Source organism: Alosa alosa, chromosome 22, assembly GCF_017589495.1.
Source record: "Alosa alosa isolate M-15738 ecotype Scorff River chromosome 22, AALO_Geno_1.1, whole genome shotgun sequence".
Taxonomy (NCBI): domain Eukaryota; kingdom Metazoa; phylum Chordata; class Actinopteri; order Clupeiformes; family Clupeidae; genus Alosa; species Alosa alosa.
This window is the reverse complement of record NC_063210.1, coordinates 23,276,084-23,282,839: the sequence shown is the minus strand read 5'-3', so window position 1 is coordinate 23,282,839 and position 6,756 is coordinate 23,276,084. Positions and strand designations below refer to the sequence as shown.

The following is a 6,756-nucleotide window of genomic DNA, read 5'->3' as shown; positions in this document are numbered from 1 at the left end:
AAAAGCACGTATTCATGTCAATGAAGCTGTCAGTGTCATCAAAATGAGAAGTCTTGACACCATCGTTTATGAACAAGATAGTCAAATGGCTTTGTCATGTTTTCATTATGACAGTTCTCTCAGTGTTTTCCAATGCAAAAAAAGGGCAGAAAAAAAGGTGACACTACCTGAACATGCTGAAGACAGCACTATACACTACTTGTACAGCCATTTGAAAACTACAGTAAAGTTACACATTGCTGTAGTTAGGGGAGTAAGTGAGTACAAGACACTGAATACATGCATTTTACTGTATGCTCTTTGCAATTCTACAGCATTGTGACAGAATTTAATAACTAGTTCAACAATTTTGTATGTAATGACTCAAGCAATGAAATGAAGACTATTAGTTTTATAGGGAACGACTATTCAGTATCCATAAGTATAGTTCATTTTGACTGACATGACATAAGCAAATGATAATGTTAAAAAACAGCAGAGAATTGTATGAAAGCAACTGATACATGTCCAAAACCATTTTCAATTTGTTCAGAGGAAGGAGAATTTGCTACTATGATGTGCACAAATGACTAAATGTTGTGGAGGTTAAACTAATAGTTATGAGAATTTTCATTCTGATCTGCAAAAAGCACCAAAGCGACTGAGAAAAACTGTAAATACAGTTGCACGAGTAGTTGATAAAAATGTGTAAGGTCAAACAACATGAAATGTGGCTATTTTTCAAGTGAGTAAACAGGAGAACTACAATGTGTGGCGCAATAGCACTTGGGAGAACTTCGACCTAGTGTAGTAATATTGATTAACACCTAATGGCGTGTTCCTTTAAATTCACAATCATAACTTACCAGTTGCTACGTACACTTTGTCCATTGTAATTTCAGAAGCAGAGAGAGAAAAACAAGTAATTATAATAAAACTTCACAACCTGTACAGATATTTAGATCAGATTTGTATCAGACTTTAAATGTTCTAGGAAGAGTTAGTGGGAGATTACAGATGCTAACCTGACAAAATACCAGCTGATTTTGTAAAGTGCAGTTACTAAAATAACAATGTTTGTGTGTTTATGGTGCAAACCTGTATTGTGGTAGATGTAAACAAATAGCCTTGTAATTTTCACTTTCATAAAAAGAAAAACTGTAATGGATGGCTTGTTGGGGGGATACATCTATTAACATACCTAAAGAGACAGAAGACACACACACACACACACACACACACACACACATACTGTACACACACACACACACAGCCAGGTATTTCAAGAGATGTGTGAATGGAATTGAAAGATGCAGGTTTTTCATAATTTCCTCTCATCTCTTCCTGAAGAGACAAACTCAACCTAGTGCACAGGGTCAGTCTGTCTGGCCAATAATAATACTGATGACTCTTTGCACGATGCACCAGCAAGAAAAGTACATGTTACATATTGTCTAACAGTAGAGTGTAAATAAAGGCTCTTATCATTTGTTAAAAACACATGTATCATGCAGGAAGAGATTCAGGAAGGCTGTATTTTCCAGCCACGCTTTATCTCAAACTTGCTTTAGGAACATTTCGGTAATGCTTTGGCGACAAAATACGTTTTTGTTTTGCCAATAGAAAAGAAAATGTTGAAGTTGAAGTTCAGAGAGCAGCGATCTAAGATTAAGAATAAAACTGTGAAGATCTTTGAGGAGCTCCCTCAACCTGACATATGGTCCTGTGCTTGCTGAACAAACAATCATGTGACAAATAAACAGGTGGAGGGAGAAGATTTTGAAGGAATAAAAAGGAAAAGCAAAGCCACTTTATGTGACCATTGATATCTCAGTGAGAGAGAGAGAAAGAGAGAGAAAGAAAGAGAGAGAGAGAGAGAGAGAGAGAGAGAAAGCCGCCATCTTTTTTCTCTGTGTCATGCTCAGTGAAACCCTCTGAAGCGTGTACAGTATATTTCTTTTCTGTGTATGGCATCGCTACACCTATCTGAGTATAAGTACACTTTATCCAAGGTTAGCTAAGGACAAGACCCCAAAGGCTTCTGTGAAGAAGTGTATAGTAGGAATGTCAAATTACCCATAATTAAGGACTTGGGGCTAAACAGCATCTATAATTGATGGCTTGATAAGAATAGGAGTTTAAACTTCAAATGTCACAACTGTATACACAGTCACATTGACTCAGACACATAGAAACAGAGTTCCCTTTTAAACATTATCTTATATGTCTTATTTACATATAGGCCTACACTTTGTGCATGTTTAGGCAATACAATGTATAATAATGTCTGAACAGCACGTTGGAATTGAACTGATTTGAGAGACCCAGTGGAAGTGGGAGAGAGAGAGAAAAGAGAGAGAGAGAGAGAGTGGAAGAGAGAGAAGAGAGAGAGAAGAGAGAGAGAGAGAGAGAGAGAGAGAGAGAGAGAAGAGAGAGAGAGGAAAGGGGATAGCAAAATGAGGGAAGAAAAGACAGAAAACCGAAGAGATGGGAGGCAGCTGAACTGACCTCATGTAACCATAGGGACAAGCTCTCCTTTTGTGTTTAATTTTAACATCCCAGCAAAGTCCGCAGCAGAGAGCCTGCAGACCTGTAATAGAAAATCCCCACAATGGCATGACAGTTAGAGCTGTGTATGAGTCACTCAGAACCACGTCGACAAATACACACACACGCAGCCACACGCACAGGCACACACACACACACAAACACACACACACATACACACACACACACACACACACACACACACAGATAGACATAGACATCGACATCAACTGAAAGAATGAGATTCATGGCACACACATGTATACACTGACAAAAAAGAAACCAAGACATGCACCACTCACATACAGAGAGGGAATAAGAGATTAAGTTTGTGAGAGAAAGAAAGATCCACACTTATTTTTAACAATTTCACACTGAAAAACTGGGCCATCAGTATTTTCAAAAGTCTCTGTATTAGGGGCTTGGTATTAAACTAAAATGTGTTACATTGGATGCAGCTTACAGTAGGAGGAGGAGACAGAAACTGCAACCCTGTTCGTTACCAAACTAAAACAGGACCAACAGCGCTTCCAAACATCTCCATTGTAGGAGCGCAGAATCTCTGGAACAGTAACAACGCCAGACATAAATATAGCAAAGACTGATGTGAAAAGTAATGTGCTTGTAAACTAAAACGTCTTTCATTCAGAGGGAGAGACAGAAGGCCTGAGAGACTCTGGGTGGAGCTGGGGCAGAGATGGAGCTAGACTGCTGAGCGGGTGGGGGGGTGGGGTGGAGGACTGGACTAGACTGGTGGAGTCCCCCTACTGTACTCTATGCTTGTAGATGTGGAGTCCCCCTACTGTATTGTATGCATGTAGATGTGGAGTCCCCCTACTGTACTGTGTGCATGTAGATGTGGTCCCCTACTGTACTGTATGCATGTAGATGTGGAGTCCCCTACTGTACTGTGTGCATGTAGATGTGGAGTCCCCCTACTGTACAGTGTGCATGTAGATGTGGAGTCCCCCTACTGTACTGTGTGCATGTAGATGTGGAGTCCCCCTACTGTACTGTGTGCATGTAGATGTGGAGTCCCCCTACTGTACAGTGTGCATGTAGATGTGGAGTCCCCCTACTGTACTGTGTGCATGTAGATGTGGAGTCCCCCTACTGTACTGTGTGCATGTAGATGTACTTGTGGCATCGGCGCCTTTTCTTTTCTCTCCTTTTCTCTTTTTTTTTCCATCCTCTCAATAAACTCTTAAAATAAAAGCCCCAAATTAGAGGCTGGAAGAGGAAACGCAATGTACAGGGCAGACAGGACTAAGGCTCAGGCAGTCTCTCAGTCTCTTTTCTTTCTTTCCATCTTTCTGTCTTTCATTCTTTCCATCTTTCTTTCTTTCTTTCTTTCTTTCTTTCTTTCTTTTATGTCTTTCCGTCTGTCTGTCCTTCAGTGTTTGCTGTTCCTGGTGCATGGCCAGGTAGGGCATGGGCGGTATGTTTCTCTCTTTCTGTCCCTCTCTCTCTTCTGTCTCTCTCTGTCATCCTTGATCTCTATGTGTATATGTGTGTGAGAGAGAGGTGTGTGTGTGTGTGTGTGTGCGTGTGTGGGAGAGACTGTTTGAGTGTTTGCTCATTGAGGAGGGCTTCATGTTTAGAGAGAGGTATCCGCGCCGAAGATGGCTGGTCTCTTTCGGTCCTTCTTTTTTTCCTGGTAGCTGTCTTTCGTCTGCAGAGGATGTAGCCTCAGATGGAATTAATGGTGCTGAACTACATTCTTTTCCAAAGAGTTGGTGTGTGAGAAAAAAGAAAGAAAGAAAGAGAGAAAGACAGAAAGAAAGGAAGAAAGAGAGAAAGACAGAAAGAAAGGAAGAGAGAAAGAAAGGATGCAATTTCGATACAAAAATGGACAGACACACAACATTTAGAGACAGTGACACTCAGCACTTATAGCTAAACTCTTGAGACACTGAGGGGGAGGAAATGTTTTACAGAACTGTTAAGGTCTTAATACTTTAACACAGCTGAGGGAATCATCAGTGATAAAAATGCACTCCAAAATGTTCAAATATCATTAAACTTTACTTTGCTACTTACTGCTTTGCTTAAACTCGCATTTGGTCATCATTGTGTGTTGGCGTTCTCATGAAAGCAAGTGACATATTGAAACAACATGAGAAGGACTTCCTGAATGCCTCATAAACTCTTAGTGATCATAATCACACGCAGACTTTTCTATGAAAAAATCCATTCCTCTTTAAGAGTCGAATTGAAATAAAGTTGGCTGTTCAGTAAAAGCAATATGGCCATGGTTATGTTAGGTTGAAGCATGGCAAATGCACATTGTCAGATTTCTCTCCCTCCCTTTCTCCATTCCCCCTCTCTCTTTTCTTGAACATCTTGTCACTTTTTCCATGTGACCTCTTGTTCTCTCCCACCTCCCTCCTGACTCCCTTTCTTCTCGCCTGCTCTTGTTCCCTCCCTCTGCCTCTCTTCTCTCTCTTTCTCTAACTCTTTCTCTCTTTCTCTAACTCTCTTTCTCTAACTCTCTCTAACTCTTTCTCTCTCTCTAACTCTCTCTCTCTAACTCTTTCTCTCTCTCTAACTCTCTCTCTTTCTCTAACTATCTCTCTGTTTCTTTCTCTAACTCCTTCTAACTCTTTCTCTAACTCTCTCTCTCTTTCTCTAACTCTATCACACTCTCTCTGTCTCTCTCTCTCTGGCTCTCACTCCTCCCCTCGTCTCTCGCTAATGTCTTTTGCAGACCCCAGTCTCGCGAGATGAGCTCACCAACCCCCTACTCCATCCTCCGTCCTCCATCTTCCTCCTCCTCCTCCTCCTCCTCCTCGCGCAGGGCTGCTTTAAAGGCGAGGGCCTGTACGGGAATAACAGCATCCTCCTCTTCCACCTCCTCCTCCTCGCGCAGGGCTGCTTTAAAGGCGAGGGCCTGTATGGGAATAACAGATGGCAGAGGCCATATGTGGAACAAACAACCAGAGAGGAGGAGAGGAGAGAAGAGGGGAGGATGAGAGGAGAGAAGAGGGGAGGATGAGAGGAGAGAAGAGGGGAGGAGGAGAGGAGAGAAGAGGGGAGGAGGAGAGGAGAGAAGAGGGGAGAATGAGAGGAGGAAAAGGGGGAACAACAGCCACGCACCTACACAATTTCTCACTGAGGGTGTCCAGTTCGGCCTACACACTATGAAATGTTCAGTCCCAAAATTGCACGGAAAATGACAAATTAATCTGAAAGTATCACCAAATGTATTATCCAGTTGTGCTCCAAGAGCAAGCAACTCTCAACCCCTTAGGGATGGTCATGTTACCTGCTCTGAGCACTTGAGAGACATTTCACATCTTATTTGTCCCAAATAAATTGAACTGCAGACGAAGTCGGAACTGAAACATTGGGACAGACAGAGAGAGAAAGGTTCCAACCCAAAGTAGTTTCAACCCAAAGTCATCTTAGTCAAGACAGATCTGGCTCTGATCTGGCCTTGATCTGGTTCTGATCTGGCTCTGATCTGGTTCTGATCCGGCTCTGATCTAGCCCTGTGTGTGATCTGGCACAGACCTGACAAATCTGCTTTTGGGGATTGAACATCGGTTTGCCCTTTACTGCAATGCAGAATTGGCAGCGTGTGGCACATTTGTTTCCTCATTGTTTATACTGGGTCTGCTCTGTTGGTATGAAGTCAAAATGGTTGCACACAAATGAGAGCTGATGTTCAGGAGCAAGGCACAGGGGCCCTGACAGTGGTCGTGTTAGCAAAAGCAATAGCTGTCCAGGTACTGCCCGACCGGAATTCTGTGTAAACACAAATGCAAGGGAAATGCTGGGCCATTATTGTGAAATGATGTCGACCATATTAAATGAAGAGTTGAACTTGAAGATTTCTTTCAAATCAACCCAAGATCCACGCACAGCCTGGTTCTAAGCGACATGTTGTCTTGTTGGAGGGCTGCAGAGGCTTCCTCTAACTGCTGGAGACGATCGACCACCTCATTAGAGTTGTCTTCCAAAGAACTGATCCGCTGCCCATGGTCTGCAACAGTCGAGTGCAATCCGTCCAGTGTGGTTGTCAAAGCTTCAAAAGATGACTTAAAGTCTGCAGATAATGCTTTCCTGTGCTCTTCTAACAGAGAGCTAAGTTCTGCTAGCGTGACGCCAGCAGACGAAGAAGAGGCATCTTTATCTTGCTTGCCCTTTGTTTTAGACATAGTCGAGACGTAAAAAATAGTCTGTATAGTTACACTAGCCTTTTGCTAACTACAATTTTTAGTAAAAGAG

At 42.3% G+C, this 6,756-nt stretch overlaps 1 pseudogene; it reads right to left on the bottom strand.

Annotated features, from left to right (window-relative positions):
• Positions 1 to 5,266: 5,266 nt before the first annotated feature.
• The window catches only part of LOC125287989, a 60,322-nt pseudogene continuing 58,832 nt past the window's right edge, over positions 5,267 to 6,756 (bottom strand).